This window comes from Onychomys torridus, chromosome 11 (assembly GCF_903995425.1).
Source record: "Onychomys torridus chromosome 11, mOncTor1.1, whole genome shotgun sequence".
Taxonomy (NCBI): domain Eukaryota; kingdom Metazoa; phylum Chordata; class Mammalia; order Rodentia; family Cricetidae; genus Onychomys; species Onychomys torridus.
Window position 1 is genome coordinate 31,204,973 of NC_050453.1, and position 20,839 is coordinate 31,225,811.

At 38.5% G+C, this 20,839-nt stretch overlaps 1 pseudogene; it reads left to right on the top strand.

The window, feature by feature from the left end:
- The first annotated feature begins 7,767 nt into the window (after positions 1-7,767).
- LOC118592854 lies at positions 7,768-8,120 on the top strand (annotated as a pseudogene).
- Positions 8,121-20,839: the final 12,719 nt, after the last annotated feature.

The following is a 20,839-nucleotide window of genomic DNA, read 5'->3' on the forward strand; positions in this document are numbered from 1 at the left end:
CTAGGGAACAATCCTTCAACACAATGACCCTCAAGGACCATTCAAAAATCCAAGCTAAACATATTTGTTGCTAGCTGATTCTCCATGTAATGCATTTACTCTCATTTTAAAAAATTTACTGTACTTTTAATTTTGAAAGTTTATAGATCATATATGCACATACATTTACTTGATAACAAGCAGAATATCTTCTTAAAAGAAGTGATATATTTGTAAGTTTGGACTGATTTTTTAATCTATACAAATATTTATACATTTTCATGAAATAATATACACATACTGGCTTGATGCACACATATGTATATAGTAGTGTTTAAATAAGATATCCATGTCCTTAAATATTTTATATTTCTTTGTGATAAAAAATTTGAAATCCTTTCTTCTAGCTTTTTTAAAAACACAATTCTCCACTATCATTTATAGTTGCATCCTTATGTTATGAAAGAGCAGAAACCATGTCTGCTGTTTTAGCTTCATATTCCTTGATTTACTTTTCCTATTTTGCATCCACTCATTCTTCCTAGCATCTAAATCTACATCTTACTTTAAACTTCCATGAGATTATTTTATAAATATACTCTTCATATAAGTGAGATCATGCAGTAATCATCTTTCAGTGGCTGGCTTATTTCACTTAACATCATCATCTCAGTTTGATCCATGATGTCACAAATGAAAATCTTTCCTTCTTTTTATAACCCAGTAACATTCCATTACATATAAATACATAGCTTTTTTTTTTTTATTATTCACTCATCAGCTGAGAGATATTTTGGTGGTGTTCAATTCTTGGCTGTTGTGAGTAGTACTATAATAAACATCAAAGTACAGCTATCTCTTCAACATACTGGTTTTATTTCCTTTGGATAAATTCCCAGGAGTGTGGGATTGCTGGCTCATATGGCAGTTTGAGTTTTAATTTTTGAAGACTTTCTATTATGGTTTTCTGTAATGACTACACACAGTTTACATTCTCACCAACAGGATGCAAGAATTCTCTTTCCTTCTCAGCCAGCATTTGCCATCTTTTGTCTTTTTTTTTTTTTTTTTTTATAATAGCCATTCAAACTTCCAAAGATGATAGCATCCCCATTGCATCTCTGGCTTGCATTTCCCTGATGACTAGTGATATTGAATATGTTTTTTCATCTGTCTAGTGGCCTTTTGAGTGTCTTCTTCAGAGAAGAATATGTTTAGGTCCATTGCCCATTACTTAAAATTATGTTATTATTTTTGTTATTGGATTTATTGAGTTTCTAAATACACTGAATATTAAGTTTTTCCTGATGTATGTTTGAAACATTTTCTTCACCTGTACAGATGCTTGTAGCTTACTGTAATTTCTTGTGTATACATCTTTGGTTTTATTTCTTGTGTTTTGAGGATTGTATCTTAAAAAAATAAATCCACATACAGTCCAGTGTCCTAAAGCATCCCCATATTCCTTCTGCTTGTAGTTTCACAGTTCCACGTCTCTAATTGTTTAGGATGGAGCTGGGTTCACTCTTCTGCATTATTCATTGTAGACTATAGACTAACTCTTGACTTTAGCAACTTTGCTTGAGAACAGTGGATTACAGGTGCATGTTAAAGCTTTTTTTTCCTGTCTAACAATCCATGTGTCTGTTTCTTTGCTGGTATCATGCTAGAGTTTTGTAGTAAATAATTCAGGGAGCTTAATATTTCCTACTTTGTTCAAAATTGGCTATTCAGAATTTTGTGATTCCATATGAGTTTTAGGATATTTTTCTAGTTCTGTGAAGAACTGATAGGTATTGCACTATAATTACTATATTACTTTGAATGATATGGATACATTACTTAGTATAATATATATCTATACATTACTTTGAATAATATGGATAACCAGACAGTATTGTTCTTTTTTATCTATTAACACATTTCTCCCATTTGTATCTATAGTTAGTTATTTCCATCAAAGTTTTATAGTTTTTGCTATAGATATTTTTGTGTCTTTGGCTTAATTTATTTCATATGCTTCATTTTTTATATAAATGTAATTATTTTTCAGAAAAGTCATTATTGACATTGAGCAATGATACTTTTATTTTTAATGTCGTCTCCTACAACTTTGCCAAATTCATTTATTAGCTCTAGCAAATTTTTGTTGGCATAATTGATTGCCTCTTTTACTTTGTTTGTTTGTTTGTTTGTTTGTTTGAGACAGGGTTTCTCTGTGTAGCCTTGGCTGTCCTGGAACTTGGTCTATAGACCAGGCTGGCTTTGAACTCACAGAGATCCACCTACTTCTGCCTTCTGAGTGCTGGGATTAAGGGCATGAGCCACCACTGTGAGGCTCAAGTGCCTCTTTCTGTAAGATCATACCACATATGCATGGTGTCTATGTGACTTTCCCTTTGTCAATTAATATACCACTTCTTTCTTACTCTTGCCTCATTGCTCTGGATAGAACTTCCAGTGTCCTGCTAAATTAAAGCGTTGAAAGTAGTAGACTCTTGTGCTAGAGCTTAGGATATTTTGAGCTCCTCCCTGCTAAGCATGTTAGGTGTGAGATATATGTTTCTTTAAGTAAAATTGTCCTGTCTTCATGCAGGCTGTAAACTAGGAATGAGTCCCTGGCCCACTAGATGTCCTGGGATTCCAGCTGAAGCAGGGAATCAGAGAAGGTGCATGGGCCAAAATTTTAAAAAATTAAGGTTTTATGTATTTTGCTAAATAAAATAATGACTAGAAAATCTGTTATGACAGTCAGGATCATTAAAATACAAATCAACCCGATAAGCACATTTTAATATAGTCTGGAAAAATATTACATTAGACAGCTATATGCAGGAAGATATTCATGACAACAAAGATTTGAGAACATTATATATGTCCAAAATTAGAAAAATTAATGCATAAATGATGACTTTTATACACTGCAAAATGTTCCTCTGTGGGTTGAGTGTCCTTAATCTAAAGATCCAATAAGATCTAATACTATGCTTAAATATTTTCAGAATTTAAAAAATTTAAAATTTTGGATCTTGAATTTTCAGGTTTGGAATGCTCAGTTATTAAAAATCTATACAGATATTCCACAACTTGAAAAAAAAATCTCCAAGATTGCAAAAACTGTTGATCCCAAGTGTTTCCAATCAAAAGGATGTAACTTTCAACAAAATGAATAAATTATAACAATGTTTTCACTCTATTCATCAACTTTGATGAAATATGCATTCAAGTAAACAAACCTGAAAAGTAATGTGTAGAAGCTTTCAAAATTGTTCTAATGTGAGTGCTACTTCAGGATTTTATAAAAATTTTTATTTACACAATTGAGAATTTCTTGAGTACTGTACTAACACCATTCCACCCTCCCTCTCCACTTTCCAGTGGCTGCTATATATCCCTTGCCTCATTCCCTTTCAAATTCATGGCTTCTTTTATTTAATTATTGTTGATTTACATATTTATTATATATATAAATTGTAGTACGTATATGTATATACAACCTGCTGATTCCACTTACTGTTGTTTGTACACATGTTCTTAGAGCTGATTACTTGGTAATGAATAACCAATTAGGGAGCTCATCCCTGGGGAAGACTGAGTCTCCATCTCAGTAGTCTTCAATTTCCTGTAGCTCTTCATCTAGGGGTAGGGCCTTATGAGATTTCTCATATCTACATTGGCAGATCAACTGGTTCTGTCATCATTCAGGTCTTGTTTAGTTAGCTATATTGTTGCTATTTCATGGCAGATAAAGTTTTCAATTCAAAAAGTCAACAAAGTTTGGGTAGGTGTACTCTAGGGTACACTTCTAGAGTCTGAGGCAGGAAGCTCAGAGCTTGGCTACATAGTGAGACTCTGTCTCCAGGGGCAAATAAACCAGCAACCAACACTCAGCAAAAAACCAAAAACAAAAACAAAAAAAAAAAACAACAACAAAAAACCATCACCACCAACAAAACAAGATCAAAACAACAACAAGACAAAACAAAACAAAAAAAACAAACAAAAAAACCCAAATCATGTATATGGAAAAACCAGGAGTAAACATCTCACCAAATGGCAAAAGACTAATTTTTCTTTAACAGAAAGCAAGAAAACTCACTTTTACTACTTCTATTCAGCATATTGTTCGAAGTCCTAGACAAAGAAATGAAAAAAATAATCCAATTAGAATGGAATAAGTAAGATTATCTCTGTTTGTAGGCAGTATGATTAGCTATGCTGAGAATCCTAAACATTGTACAAAAATAAAACTAATAGAACTGACAAGTTCAGCCAAGTGTCAAGACGTGAAAGAAGTACATGAAATAATCAGAAATCAGATGTTCCTCAGCACAGTGACATGAGCAATCCATGCAGAAAGTCAAAACAGTAATTACACCTGCACTTCTGCAAGAAAGAATAAAATACTTAGGGATGAACTAATGAAGTCAAGGAGACGATAGAGACAACCATGCTCCTGGCTTGAAAGATTCAGTACCATCAGGTGATGACACTACCCAAATGATCTGCAGCTTTAACAAAATCTTTATCAAAGTCCCAATGTGTAAATAAATTAAAATTCATATATATGTGTGTGTGTGTGTGTGTGTGTGTGTGTGTGTGTGTATGTATGTATGTTCAAAGTTCCAAACTCCAACACTGGCATGAGGCAGGCACTGAAATAAGATAGAATTCAGAAATAACTCCTGAACCACGTGATTTTTCAAGTGACTTACTAGGATCATTCAATAAGCAAAAGAAAACCTTCTCAGCAAACAGTTCTGGGATAGCTGGATATCTACATGCAAAATAATAGATCTGGACCTTTACCCAATTCCATATGGTAAAATTAACTCAAACTGGTTCTGTAACCTAAATCTAAGATGTAAAACAAATTTTTAGATGAAACCACAGGATGAGAACTTCCCTAATGTTGGATTTGGTAATGATTTCTTATATATGTCACCAAGGCAAAAACAACAAAGGTAGATAAATTGGACTTCCTGAAATTTTAAGTATCTAAAGAAACTATTGACAGCAAAGAGGCAACCTAGTGAATAAGAGAACATATTTACAAATCATATGTGTGACAGCAGATTAATGCAGGATCTACAGTGAACTTCTAAAACTCAACAACAAAATAGATCATTTCAAAGCCATGCAAAAACCTTTGTGGGGACATTAATTTATATAGATGTAAATCAAAACATAAAACCATGCCAACATCTAATCACAAAGGAAATTGGAGCTACAAAGAGATACCACCTCACTCATCTGAGTGGCTAATATACTGAACAGAATAAGAAAAAGAAAAATGGAAAAATAACAAATGTTAGAGCAGTGGTTCTCAACCTGTGGGTTATGACCCTTTGGCAAACCTCTATCTCCCTAAATATTTACATTACTATTCATAACAGTAGCACAATTACAGTTATAAAGTAGCAACAAAAGTAACTTTATGGTTAGGGGTCTTCACAACATGTAGAACTGTATTAAAGGGTACCAGCACAGGAAGGTTGAGAACCTCTGTTTTAGAGGTATGTGGAGAAACTGGAAACTTGATATACTGCTCATAAAAAAGTAAAATGGTATAACACTAAGGAAAACAGATCAACTTTAAAAATAAATAAATAAAATTGCCAGATGATCCAACAGTTCCATTCTGGGGGTATGTCCCCCAAAGAATTAAGATCAGTATCTTTCCAAGTGTAGTAGCACATGCTTGTAATTACAGTATTTGGGAGGATGAACAAGGATGCTTCCAAGGTCTAGTTCAGCTTGAACATCATAGCCAGAAGGTGTCTACAAATAAATACAGGGTATAACCTCAAAGAATCAAGATCAGGGTCTTGCCAGGTGGAGTATCATATGTCTGTAATCCTAGCCTTTGGGAGGCTGGGGACAAGACTCTCAAGTGCTAGTCCAGTGTGGACAAAACTGTGAGGACTTGTCCATGAAAAAAACAAACAAAGTCTCAAATAATCTTAGAACCCCAAATCAGAGTTTCATAGAAACATTCAGTATAGACAAAAACGTGAACATTACCCACCTAGTATCATCAATAAATTAATGGATGAAAAAAATGTTCTATGCACATGGTCAAATGGACATAGAAAAGTGTCAGACTTGAGAAAGGAATAAAATTCTGACAAAGATGATGAGAACATTTTGCTAAGTAAAGTAAGTTGTGCCAATGGTGTATGATTCCTCCTATATGATCATTAAAATCACATGACAGCACTAGAAGTGGATAGACTCTGAGGGAAGGGAATGAAGAGTTATAGTTTAGTGGATAGACACAGTTAGAAGACAAAGGATTCAGGAGCTGGCAGGATTGCTTGCCTAGCACGCTTTTCGCCAGCACAGCAGTGTGTACCTATAATCCCAGCACTTAGCACCTGGGAGGTAGAGGCAGGGGGATCTGAAGTTTAAAGGTCTACTTCAGCTACTTAGGGAGTTTGAGACCAGCCTGATCTAGAGACTTCCTCAACAACAACATAAAAGTATTACGAAGAAGAATAGTGGGGACTGCTACATAAGAATATGAATACGAATATAGTTAATGCCACCAAACACTTAAGTAGATACAAGTAAATTTTATATTTTCCATAAGAATTTCATTTGTTCTCCTTTTCACTATCGATTTCCAGCTAGGTGTGGAGGCAATGCTATAACCCCTGCAATCATTCTGGAGGATAAAACAGCTGACATATTATAATTTACATGAAGTATGGCTAAACCATTACCAGAAGAGGGAAGGTACAAGTGTATAGACCCATACCAAAGCAGGAGAGGAAGCTCTCAACACAATGACCCTGCCTTACCTTAAGATGCTAGATCAGGAAGAACCAAAAAAACCTAAAGTAGCTGAAGAAAGTACACAATTATGATTAGAGCAGTAATCTATGAAACAGAAGATGGGTTAATGAAGCCAAAGGCTGATTCACCAAGAAGATCAACAGAGCTAATACAAACGAATAAAAGATACAAATCACCAATAACAAAACAGAGTGACTTTCTGCAAGAGGGCTTTACCCCTGAGGACTACCAGTACCTGGTGTGACCCCCTCCCCTGCAGAGGAGAAATAGAAAAGAATGGATACTATCACTACACTGGAACATTTGAAGACAATCACTGAGCAGAGTAGGAATGAAACAGACTCTGGAACACTCCGAGTCAGATAAAGAAGCACAACAACACACGCCTTGGGTCAACTGCTCCATCACTGCTCCAGTCCACAGCAGAAAACCAATGACAGGCAGCAAAGTCCAAACCAAACAAATGGGGTTCTGTCAAACTCGAAGCTTCTACAAAACTGAAGGCGCAGAATAAGGAAAAAGGGAGCATCTCGCCTGTGGTGGGTGAAGGCAGAAGGAAAAGGAGGACAAGATGTAGTCTTCTAAGGCAGACCACCACTGACCTACAACCTGATAAGGTCCCACCTTCTATTAGCCTTGGAACTCATCAGGTGACAAGGTTAGTGTCCTCAGGATTCAGTTACTTCTTAGTTGTGTCACCAGCTGGAGAATGGGCCTTCCTTGCATACACAAGCCCTTCATTTTTTATTTATTTATTTGTTTGTTTGTTTGTTTGTTTGTTTGCCATGGCTTAAAACAACAAAATGACAATCACAACTATCTCTTTTGTGTTGTGTGTAAACCTGATTTCAGCGTTGTTTTTTAATATGTCTGATGGCTCCTGATCATTATAATGTTCACACTTCTTCTTTGAGGAACTTTTTTTAAAAAAGAATTTGAACTTATCTTTTACTTTAAAAAAAAAACTGTGGAGCGGTGAGCAGCTGAGCCATGGCCAGGGACCTGCGTGGCAAGAAGCAGGAGGAGCTGCTAAAACAACTGGACATCTGAAGGTTGAGCTGTCCCAGCTTCGCGTCGCCAAGGTGACAGGCGGCGCCATGTCCAAGCTCTCTGAGGTATGAGTTGTTCGCAAATCTATTGCCCGTGTCCTCACCGTCATTAACCAGACTCAAAAAGAAAACCTCAGAAAATTCTACAACAGCAAGAAGTACAAGCCTCTGGACCTGCGACCCAAGAGTACTAGAGCCATGTGCCGCCAGCTCACCAAGCATTAAGAGAAGCTGAAGACCAAGAAGCAGCAGCGCAAGGTGAGGCTGTACCCACTGCCTGATGGGGAGCAATAAAGGGCGAGACCGGCAAAAAAAAAAAAAAAATGCGGTTTCATAACCACAATAGCATTTTCTTTCTTTCTTTCTTTCTTTTTTTTTTTTTGGAGCTGAGGATCGAACCCAGGGCCTTGCACTTGCTAGGCAAGCACTCTACCACTGTCAGAATGGCTAAGATCAAAAACACAGAAGACAGCTTATGCTGGTGAGGATGTGGAGCAAGGGGAACTCTCCTCCACTGCTGGTGGAAATGCAAATTTGTACAGCCACTTTGGAAATCAATATGGCTCTTCCTTAGAAAATTGGGAATCCATCTCCCCCAAGACCTACCTGTAGCACTCTTGGGCATATAACCAAGGAATGGTCAATAATACCACAAGAGCATTTGCTCAGCTATGTTCATATCAGCATTGTTTGTAATAGCCAGAACCTGGAAACAACCTAGATGCCCTTCAAATGAAGAATGGATAAAGAAAATATGGTACATATATACAATGGAGTACTACTCAGCAGAGAAAGACAATGACATCATGAGGTTTGCAGGCAAATGGATGGATCTAGAAAAAATCATCCTGAGTGAGGTAACCCAGACTCAGAAGGACAAACATGGTATGTACTCACTCATAGGAGGATACTAGATGTAAAACAAAAATGACTAGACTGCTACACAACTCCAGAGAGGCTACCTAGAAAACGGGACCCTGGGAAAGACACAGGGATCGCCCAATGACAGAGAAATGGATGAGATCTACATGAACAACCTAGAAGACAGTGGGAGTAATGAAGGGCAAGGTTCAAGGGAAAGAGAGCTTAGGGGAGCAGGAGATCCCAGCTGGATCAAGAACAGAAAGGAAGAACAAGGAATAACAGACCATAATAAATGAAGACCACATGAGAACAGGAAAACTCAGAGTGCTAGAGAGGTCCCCAGAAATCCACAATGATACATCCTCTGTAGACTGCTGGCAATGGTCGAGAGAAAGCCTGATCTGACCTAGTCTGGTGATCAGATGGCCAAACACCCTAACAGTCGTGCTGGAACTCTCATCCAATAACTGATGGAAGTGGATGCAGAGATCCTCGGCTAGGCCCCAGGTGGAGCTCCAGGTGTCCAACTGTTGAGAAAGAGGAGGGACTGTAAGAGTGTGAATTGTTGAGACCAAGATTGGAAAAACACAGGGACAAATAGCCAAACTAATGGAAACACGTGAATTATGAACCGAAAGCTGTGGAGCCCCCAACTGGATCAGGCCCTCTGGATAAGTGAGACAACTGAATAGCTTGAACTATTTGGGAGGCAGCAAGGCAGTGGGACCTGGACCTGTCCTTAGTGCATGAGCTGGCTGTTTGGAACCTTGGGCTTACACAGGGACACTTTGCTCAGCCTTGAAGGAGGGTACTGGACCTGCCTATACTGAATCCACCAGGGTTAAATCAATCCCCAGGTAAGTCTTGGCCCTGGAGGAGATGGGAATGGAGGGGAGGGGCTAGGGGAAAGGTGGGGGTGGGGGCGGGACTGGGGAGGATAGGGGAACACATGGCTGATGTGTAAAATTAAAACACAAATATAATAAATAAAAAAGGAGAAAAAAATCTGTCTTTGGAGGTTTTCCTCCCCATCAACCCTTTTAACTTTAAGATTAGACCTTTATTTAAACTCCACAAAAACCTATAATTTTCTTTTTGTCTCTTTATCTTCCTTTGTACCCTCTAGAAGTCTCATCATTCACTTAAATGACTCCTGCTTTATACCTTCAAGTCCTATGTGGTAGGTATTTGTGCATGTTACTGCATCTATGTCTGTCTGTGTGTGTGTGAGTGAGTGTATATGTGTGGGAGAATGTAGGAAGGAGAGAGGGGGGAAGAGAGGAGAGTACGCTGTATAACACCTTGTATGTGGTTTTCATGTGTGAGATATTATGATGTGATTGGAGATATTACCTTTCTTTGATAGTCTAGACCATCGTTTTGAGCCTCAGTGGTAATCATATAATCCATCTATTCCTTTACTGAGCTGTTCAGGCTGGAAATTACAACTTTAGGCACAATAAGTACTTTTGGGCTTCATTCTTATAATTGTCATATAAATTGTCATCTGTCTCCAGCAGCATTGCAGTGTTGTATGTTTTTTCTCATGAGCATATTGCTTGTTATCATGACGTAGTAGTGTGGGTGTTGGAATAACTAGAAATGAGTTGAGGCCCTTGGTTTGGGGGAAGTGAAGGAACAGCAGTAGGCCTTTGCTCCTGAGGAAGCAGGTGAAATCCTTCCAGACTCTGAAATCCGCGCCCCTTTCCTCCTGGACTAGTGAGAACCCAGCCTGCTTTGCTCCTCGATGAAGACTAGAACAGCAGGTGTCTACATCGGTACTAACGATGATTTTCTTCCGAGGATCCAGGCAGTTTTGGAACAGGGAATTTTCCTGTTTTTCAGTCTTCATCTGGAAGGTCTTCTGATCTCAGCCTCTCCCCGACCACACAGAATACAGCTCCACACAGCTTCTCTGGGTGCCATGCAGCTGAACGTCACCTACACATGAGTGTGCACCAGTGAGCTTTAGCAAAACCTCACACCTGAGTGTGCACCAGTGAGCTTTAGGAAAGTCTCACAGGAGTGTGTACCAGTGAGCTTTAGCAAAACCTCACACCCAAGTGTGCATCAATGAGTTTAAATAAAGCTTCACAAGTGAGTGTGAATCAGTGTTGGTTGAGCAGAAGAGAGGTAAGGTAAGAGGAGAGAAGACAAGCTATATTTTAGTTAACTTTTTTTTTTTTCTGGAAAGCTCCCATTGTATATTGAAGAAATTGTGTAACAGGGAGAATACAGTAGAAGAGTTGTAATAATTGTGAAGAATCAGGGCACTCTATTCAAGTGCTGCTCACTTTTCTCTGTTTTTAAAAGAAAATCTTAGATCCATACCTATAAGAAATATATTTCCACTTCATAATACTGATGATTTTCCAAATCATGTTTGACAGTTCTGTATGAACCAAATCAAATATGTCTGAAGAAGTAATGTAACTAGAAGGCTCCTAGGTTTAGAATGTATAGAGTGGGTAGTACTTTGGATGATGAATGACCACCTCTGGCTAGGACATACTGTATTGTGGTAGGCAACCCTGATCTTTCTTGTTGAACAAGCTCCATGAAGGTGCAAGCATGCCCTCCACTTAGTTTTGTGACATCCAAGGTTCCATATCTTCCAAACAGTGTACACAGGACATTTAACTTATATCTTATGGAATGAAGAAAGACAGCCCTTATGAATACATACAGTACTTCAGTAAAGGAAGCAGATGATGAAGCAATTGGAAATGAGTGGCTCAGGATGGGAGCAGAGGGGAGGAGGGACTGGGAGGAGAAGAGGGAGAGGGAACAGTAATCAGGATATACTGTGGAGGAAAAAAAAAATCTATTTTCAATCTAAAGAGTATGAAGCACAAAGCATGGTGTCTTTAACAATTAGACCCTTAAACTTGATTTTGGTGGAAGTAATAAAATGTGCATTTGTTTTCTTTCTGAGCTCTCAGCTCTGCAGCTTTCCTGTGGCACATGATTAGCCAGACTGTGGATCTTGTTTAATGCAGAAGCAGGAAGTTTTGTCCCAAGGATGCAAATGTGAAGATTTCATAAATGCAAAGCATTGTCTGCTAAAGCCTGAGGATGAATTAAAAACATTGATTTTTTTTCATTTCCTTCTTATTTTCAATGCTTCTCTAAGAGAGTCTTGCACAGCAGGGGAAACAATGAACTCATTGTCCTGTTCTTTGCAAACAGTCTGAATATTATAATGCTGAAGAAATAATTGCCCATGTTGAGCACTAAAATATGATTTCAAAGTCAGAGCGACAAGGGCCAAAATCAGATTTTGAATTGCAAACCTACTTAGTGGTTAACTGGACTCCAATGGATTCTTCTCTCTACTGCTGTCTGAATAGGGTTCTTAATTACAACCTGCTTTTAGTTTTCCTAGATGACATCAAGATGTGTGGGATTAAGCCAACAGTGCCAGGCACACTGTGTAACAATTATGGCAAACACTGTGTTTCCTCAAGTGTAGGAGAGAATAATTTCCTGGGTCAAAATACTAGTGTCTAGATTTTCCAGGCTGCTATTATTATTCTGCAAATAAACTCATTGTTCTACAATGTCATGTACCTATTACTGAACTCAAACTGTTTTACTCCCTAATTAAAATTTTTATTATTTTAAATGTTTAATTTGAAAGATGGGTTTCAAAAAAGATATTATGAACTATCATGAATATTGTCGGGGCTACTTACCAAGGATGGCCATATGGGAATATAGTAACACTACATGTTTATTTGTAATCTATGTGCTTTCAAAGAAAGGATTTGAAGTATACCACTCAGAGTCAGTGAACAAGATTCCACCAGCTCTTTCTGTCTGAAAACTCAAGGCTCAAACAAGAATGCCCACAGAATGCCAAACATGGCAATTTTCTCCAGGACTGTCACAGCATTCTGCTTTCAAAGGAGCTGACACCCAAAAAGCTCACAGCTGTTCGGTCATCACAAGTTTAAACTTGACACTAGTGATATCATAACCATGGAATATAACTTTTTAAAAATATCACAGCTGAGCTTTTAGGTTGCACAAGTTGTCCTTAGGGAAGGCACTCCATAGGGTCTGCCTTAGGGTGCTCACACAGTAGGGTACACAATGGAAGGAGCTGACTTTGTTTAAGAGTCCACTGTTACATACTGCGCTGAGACTTCAATGCCCATTGTCTCAGTTCCATAAGATGGAAGTAATGTTTCCTTTTTATTTAAAATATCTTTCATACATATTTTGATCATGTTCCCACCTCCCCCAACTAATGTTTCCTTTATTCTGTAAATTAGTAATGAGACCTGAAGAGGTTCGGTTCCTTCCCCAAGACTGCCCAACTGCCAAGGGCAGAAGGCTGCTCACCTAGCGCTCTGCTTTAGAAGCATGCTTTCTTTACATCTGGAATGCTTGGAATTCAGATTAAGTTTCTTTTAGTCCTGCATTAAAGATCTGCTCTGGGCATCTCTCAGAAGCCAAATAAAATAGAAGATAGTGAAAGCAGTTGATTTATCTCCTAACAAAACAAGGGACCAGGTCTCACTATTGGAGTACCCATTGTGGGAGTATTAAAGTCCAGTCCTCCACCATCCCTTCTCTTAGATCACAGGACCCCCAAATCACTATATGTGCTTATGGCTAGGCCCTTCTTTAAAAACTTTAACAAAAACTACTGTCTGGAAGATGAGATAATTGCATATGATATGAATGCAAATTCAAGTGTTTTATGACGACTTTAATATTCTTTCTTCTGAGAAGAAAGGTAGCTGTGTGCATCAGGGGATGGTGCTTAGAGTGGCAGCAAGAACATGAAAGAATCCTCTATTTCACATTCTGCTTAGGTCAGACCCTAGACATAGTATCTTGGGGCAGGAGGAGAAAGGGAGACTTTGGTGATCTCCTTCCCCTTTGCGTCTAGATACTTGTAAGAGTCTAAAGATTATATCCCTGTTCTTGATGTCTGCCTGAAGATAACCATGGTATTTTTGCCCTATGCTAGTGTACACTGGTTATTTTTTTTAAAAATCATTTTAAAGATCAAGCTTTGGTATCAGGGTCAATTCTGAACTAGATACTTCCATTTTGATAATACAATGAATGAAAAATACACATTGGAGGTTTCTCCTTATTCTTATATTTATCCTTAGAGTTAGCATGAAGTTTGAAGTATAAACTAAGAATATGACTAAGACTGGTACTAGTAGATATTTTACAAAGGGAAGGGAGAAGTCCATGAATTACTGACATCGTTGATGTCCCTGCTCCCTGAACAATGTTGAGTACTGTATATATGACTAGAGAATGTACCACAGCCTGTAAGGGTTAAAGAACCAAATCCCTGCCCATAGTTGGTAAGACATGGAGTTCCAGTTTTAAAACAAGGTTTTGAAAAAATTACCCTGCTCTTCAGGAAGCAGTGTCGAAGGCTGTCACAATGAGACAAACCCAGGGACTTGGCAGCCATCTTTGCACTGAAAGACGAAGTGTCTGGCCCTGAGCCAAGGAAAGCCACAGTGATCAATATTACATTCTGAAAGCACCAATGGACCCTTTGTCCGAGAACTAGCACTTCTGGGAGATGTGCCAGAAGATTCACGTGTGCATATGTGCACACACGGAAAGTAACATGATGATCCAGGAAATTCAGTCATATGGGAAGATCAAAAGCACAGCAGGGTATTCCTGTGACTCTGGCATTGGTCAGCAATACTTCAATGTCCACATCCAAATATGAAGGCAGCTTAAAGAGTCTACAGATGGAAGAGAAACAGAGACTTGAAAAACTGTACCAATTTCTTTCTCTCCTGTTGTCCTTCCACCTACCATGAGCAACCCGAGTGGACTGTCAATCACTCCCTTGTACCACTTTGAAGTATGACTCTCTCCCTGAATCCTACAGAGTGGATGCCAGCTTGGCCTGACTTCACCTCTTCAAGCATTCTGCCCTCCTGCACTCAAGTGTTTGGAACATAGATTGGGGGTTGAAAGGAATATGATCCCAGATCCAAGTCCAGACAGCCACTAGGACATGTCATATGTCTGGCGCTGAGCAAGACTGCATTGCCAATTTAAAATCAAATAAGTGACCTCAGTTTTCTTGGGAAAAAAAGAATGACATGTGCCTAGTGAGTGAACAGGGAAAAGATAATGTTCCCCTGTGCAAAATTTATTTATCTGAAAATCAAGGTCACATTTGGGGCCAAATACATGTTTAATTCATGAATAGCATTAACAAAAGGGCCTAATCAGGCATTCTTTCTACTCTAGTCTTTACATATAAATTTTAAGAATTTGTGGAGCCAAAGAGGAAATGAATATCCAATTTAGAACTTTTTATGCATTTAATATCGGCTTCTCATGATGTTTGCAATTTTGACAATCTTTGTTATGAATAGCTTCTCATCGCATTTCTGAGAGGGAAATCATTGTAATTACAACCTTATGTTATAGTGGAGCAGAAGGGAGTGACTTGGCAAAGGTCATGGGGCAATGCAATGTCCAAGACAGGAAGGAAACTTACAGATATATATATGTGTGGGAACCATTGCCAGTTATAGATTCCAGTGTGCATGGCAGAAACAGGGCTCAGTGTGCCCAGCCAAAGCACGGAGCTTATTCAGAATCACGCTTGGTCTATGCTGTTGCCAAGAAGAAACCAAACTTTGGTAGCAATATCTTGAACAAAACCTTCTTTGAAGGTATGTCCTGTTTTGATTATCACTAGTCTTGTGATGAAGCATGAGGAATATGACAGGGCAAGGAGAAATTCTTCTTTCCCTCTGTGAGAGCTGACTCAGCATTTAAGCAGCCGCACATTCTATTCTTAGCTGCCAGCCTGTTCTTTGCCAAGGTGTTAGAGTAACCCAGGTAAAAATCTTAACCCTTTTCTCAGAGTCTCAGAGAGCTTCGTCCCAGTGTCCCTGTGTTGTCTACAGGGCTATGTGATGGACTAATAACTCATATTCTAGGATTCTTATGAGGAGTATGAACTAGGCATTAAATACTTTTAGAGGTGAAACATCACAAAGTTCCTGATTTCTGTGTTCTGTACAATAACTGAGCCATTTTCTCTGATCTTACCCAGACTATTTTTACTCCATCAAACAAAATAACAACATTAATAATAAGCCATATGTCAACACAACGTAGAAAAGGGCAAGATTAAAGCTCAGAGGGAAGAAGGAGCTGCAAGTGTAATTTTCTTTTTCTTATATTTTTTCTTTGTATTTTCAAACACACACACACACACACACACACACACACACACACACACACACACTGTATTTGTCAGTCCTACCCACAACACAGCATCAATAAGAAACACATATTTTAGCTCCTTCACTTTACTTGTTTCTCAACTCCATTCTTTCTTATTTTTAATTTGTATATGAATAGATATCTTGCCTTTGGGTGTGTCTGTGCACCACATGAGAGCCTGGTGCTTGCAGAGGCTAGAAGAGGGTGTCATATCTCTCGGAACTGGAGTTACATGAAGTTGTGAGCAATCATGTGGATACTGGGAATGGAACCAGAGACCTCTGGAAAAACAAGCTAGTGCTTTTTCTTCCTTCCTTTTTTCCTTCCATCCCCCCCTCTCTCTCCCTCCCTCCCTCCTTCCCTCCTTCCCCTCAATTCAATCATTCATATAATATTTGAATTTGGATATTACAGTTTAATATTCTGTGACTCCTAAAAATTGTTGTCGAGCAAGTAAGCTTCATTACCCTTTCTATTTGTTTCTTCATGGTGCTTTTCGACAGCATGTGACTTGCTTCCCATGCTCTCACTCTTTTGGAAAGCCGCATCTTTTGCTCTGCTATGGCGGTTTGTATCAAGTGCAAAATCTCACCGATCTGGGTTGCTTTCTTTGTGTGTCTGTCTGTCCTTAATCATTTCATCCATCTTTTCTATTGCTTCTCCATCGCTTTTCTCTGTTCTCTATCATCCTGCCAGAATTCAAACTTTATTAAAATGTCTTTAAAAAAAAAAACCTCATTGTTACTGTGTTTTCGGCGCATGAATGGGCCCAGATCATGCTCTTTGCAAAACCTCCAGACTTTGGGAATCAGACTCTGGCACACTTGGTTTCCAGTGCACTTCTATCCCCTTTTAAATGGCAATATACAGATAACCAATCCTAGTGAACTTTTGGTTATTTCACTTTCACCATACTGAGAAGTGCAGTTCTTTTAAACGTGTTTCTCTCATAAATAGGTCAGATCTTGGCTCTGTTCCTTGGTTTGGGTAACATGCTGGCTAGCTTTATTTGAACTTTATGCTAGCCAGAGTCATTTGCAAAGAGGTAACCTCCACTGAGAAAATGGCCCCACTAGGTTGGCCTATAGGCAAGGTTAATGACTGACCTGGTCCAATCCACTGTAGGTGGAACTGCCCCTGGGCAGGTGGTCCTGGATGGTGTAAGGAAATAGGTTTAGTGAGCCAGTGAGCAGCATTCTCCCATGGCTGCTCCAGTTCCTGCCTCCAGGTTCCTGCTGAGTTCCTGCTCTGGCTTCCTTAAGTGATGGACTTATTAGCTGTAAAGTGAAATAAACCTTCTTCTCCCCAAGTTATTTTTGGTCATGATTACTATTAGAACATTAGAACCCCTAAAGGCAGGTAATTTATGATGCTGAGTTATTGCTGAGGCAAGATAATGCAAAGTCCACTTTATTTCCTGAGAGCACTTATCTGCGGTGTCTCGAACCATCAGATTTAAAGGCCCAGCTACCCAGAGACCAACATGATCTAAGACAAGTCACATGGGAAGATCCATGGCTGCATGTAGGTCATATAGCCACATGTAGTTCTAGCAGATAGTTCCCCTGATTCCTGCCTTCCCTTGATGCCTGATTCATTGCCAGACATGTAGCAAGCCTTTAACGATTGTGTCCTTCAGCTCTTCAAGTCACTCTCGGACCTTCCACCCTGAGTTCCACACATAGCAAAGCAGGAAGAGTTCTGCCAACTGTCAAAGGACAACTGGACAATCGGCTCCACAATTCGAAGACAGGATCAACCACACCTCTAAGGTTATTACCAAGATGGTGATTAGGTGGGTTTGCCACACATTAAACACCATGCCAATGTTTGGAGTATCTAAAGGAGAACTTCCTTGCTTTTTTAGCTACTTACACAGCTCAAGACAGACAAAACAAATTCACAAACAGAAGACTTCAGTAGGTGTGTTTCCAAGACTTCAGATTTTAAGAATTCATCACAAAGAACACTTTATCAGATTGACCAACATAATTATACCCATTAGGCCAAAAATACTGTATAACAAACATGTTATTGTATCAGAGGACCTGTTGTCTATCAACACCAGAGTCTCCAGCAAAGACCATTCATCCACAAAGGAATGGAGGGTCAACACAAATGAGCCAATATTTTTTGTTCCTCCTTAAATCATCTTCTAAAACTAGTGTGACATTATTAGCCCAGCTTTATTTATTCATTTTTAAAATTAGTATTAATTTTCTGTGTATATGACTCTCTTCTTGGAAACTTGTGATATTATTCTTTAGTGCTTTGCATGACAACTGTCAGATTTCCTTTCTGTCTCCTATAGGATGTCTCCTATTGATGGTACTTTAAACACCATCCCCAGCCTCCTGTTCTTCTCAGTATCCTTCATGTGAGTGTGTTATTCTATCTCCTATATGCTGATGTCTTTCCTGTGTATACTTCTAATTCATATTTCTTTTGAAAGTAGATACATAGTCTTTGTGTGGGGAATATAATTTCCTTCCTGTCCAAGGGTGGCTTGCTGATTAGAGTTTGGGGGTAACCCTGCCACTTTCTATGAAAGTTAACTTTCCTAGAACAGAGGGAAGGTGAGCCAAGCCCAAGGCTTATTTCTTGATCTGACTGGGAAACATGAAGATCTAGAAAAAGGAAAAGTATCAAGTAAATGTTAGGTAACCAATGGGCTGAGGAAGATTTAAATTTCTTTAATCTTGTTTAAGTTCTTGTTTAAATTTCTCTTAGAAATGTCTCTATAGAGAGCTAATGGTAGTGAGAGGGGAAGAGCTTTCAAGGCTCCACCTCTCCCTGGGGATCTATAGGTGCTTTAGTGGTTGCTGAGGGGAGGAGAGACATTTTCTTCAGCGGTATAGCCTTGGTGAGGTACCCACACTTCTATATACAAACTTCCACCCATGCCTTTCAGCCAACTCTAGTGCAGTTCATTGAGTCATACACATAGAAGATAGGAAAGGAGGAAGAAGGACTGGGAAGAGGACAGAGCTGTGCCGGAATGTCATTGGCATGAATATGATCAAAATTCATTATGTCCACCAAATGAAAATGTTGTAATGAAGCCCAATGTCATGTATAATTCACATAACCTAATTAAAACATAAAAAGTAATGTCTACCTTGATGAGCAATAGATTCCCTAACATTTTCAAAACTGAATTTGCTTTTAGATTTTTGAATTGGGAGCTTAGTCTGTTTGGTTGAGAACTGGATATCCAACACTGAACAGATCACCTGAGTCCTGGCCAGTAGTCAGTACTGACTGAATACATGACTGAATGAATAAATGAATGAGTATAGACATCTTAGAACAATTTCCCTCCCAGTGTGGTCTGGGTTTGGAGTATGGTCATCATATTCTTTATTTTTTCCCAAGTTGTAATTTCAGAATCATTCTAGATTTTGCTTTCCTAACCCTGGCATAGCCAGTCAATCATCAATTCTGTCATTTCTACCTTCTGAATGTATACTCTGTTCTTCCAACACTGTGACACCAAACACTTCATTTTCTACATGAATAGCAGAGGAATAATTCTATCCAGGAGTTCTACTGTGCCGTATCCTGCCCCGACCTTCGCCAGAAAACTTAATCATACCGTGTCTTACTGTGACTTCAGTGGGTTAAATGAACTACTATAGAAGAATCATTTAGAAAAGCCCCTGAGGTGTGGTGACAGTCAATAAATAACTATCTATGCTTTTTAGCATATTTAAATATTAGCCAATGAACCTCCTTTACCTATAGAAAAACAAAAGCAAACCAACCCAAAACAATCACTCTGCCAAGCATACAAGAACTCTCCTCTTGATAGTGCTGTGTGAGCCCCATTCACACTGAGGTCTAGGGAAACCAAATCACATTGCATCCTCAGTAATGCCTTCCCATACATTTGAACATCTGTTGACATCTCTTTGTGAACTCTTCTTCTCCTGTATGTGTCTACCTCAGTGAGCCTTTCCTGGCATCTCTAGATAAATCCATGTGCTTCTGGAGAGCCCCACATAATTATATACATACCTCTTCTTATCTTGCTCTATTCTTAATTTTGAAGTAGTATTTCTTTATATTAATTAAACGGTGTGCTTCTTTTGGGAAAATGGTAATTTTACTCCCTTCTTTATAGTACCAAGGGTTGACATTTAGTAACTATGTTTAGTTCTTATTTGTTGAATAAATAAATTGAACTTATTAAATCACTAGGAATTATCTATGTTATCGATAACAGAATGGTATTTTAAGTAAGAAAAATGCTGAGACTGGAGAAATGGCTTAGTAGTTAATAGCTTATGTAGTGCTCTTGCAGAGGACCCAAGTTTAGTTCAGTTTCCAGTACATATCTCTTATATCTCATAGCCTCCTAGAACTCTAGCTCCAGAGGACCAGATATTCTCTTCTGGCCTCCACACCTCTTGCACTATATGTGCACATAGACACATACATACATATATATTATATATATATATATATATAATATACATCTTATATGTATATGTAAAAATAGAAGATATAAATCTTCAAAAAGAATAGAAAGTTAGTCAGGTATTGGTGACACATGCCTTTAATCCTAACACTTAGGAGGCAGAGGCAGGCAGTCCTCTAGGCCAGCCTGATCTACAGATCAAATTTCAGGAAGCAAAGGCTATACAGAAAAAACTAGAAAATTGTGTCATTAATATTCACTATGAACTGTTAGTGATTTAAAATATACATACAAGCTCATCTTTTGATACAGTTAGTGACATGTTTTTACCTTCATCTATTCTTTCTCTAGTCCTTTCTTGCTTTGCATAGGACCCATATTTCAGGCATATCATTTTCCTTCTTTTCAGTGAATTTCTCTTAACATTTCATGCAAAAGATCTGCTGGCTATGAATTCCTTCAACTTGAAGGGTAATTTCAGTTGGACAGA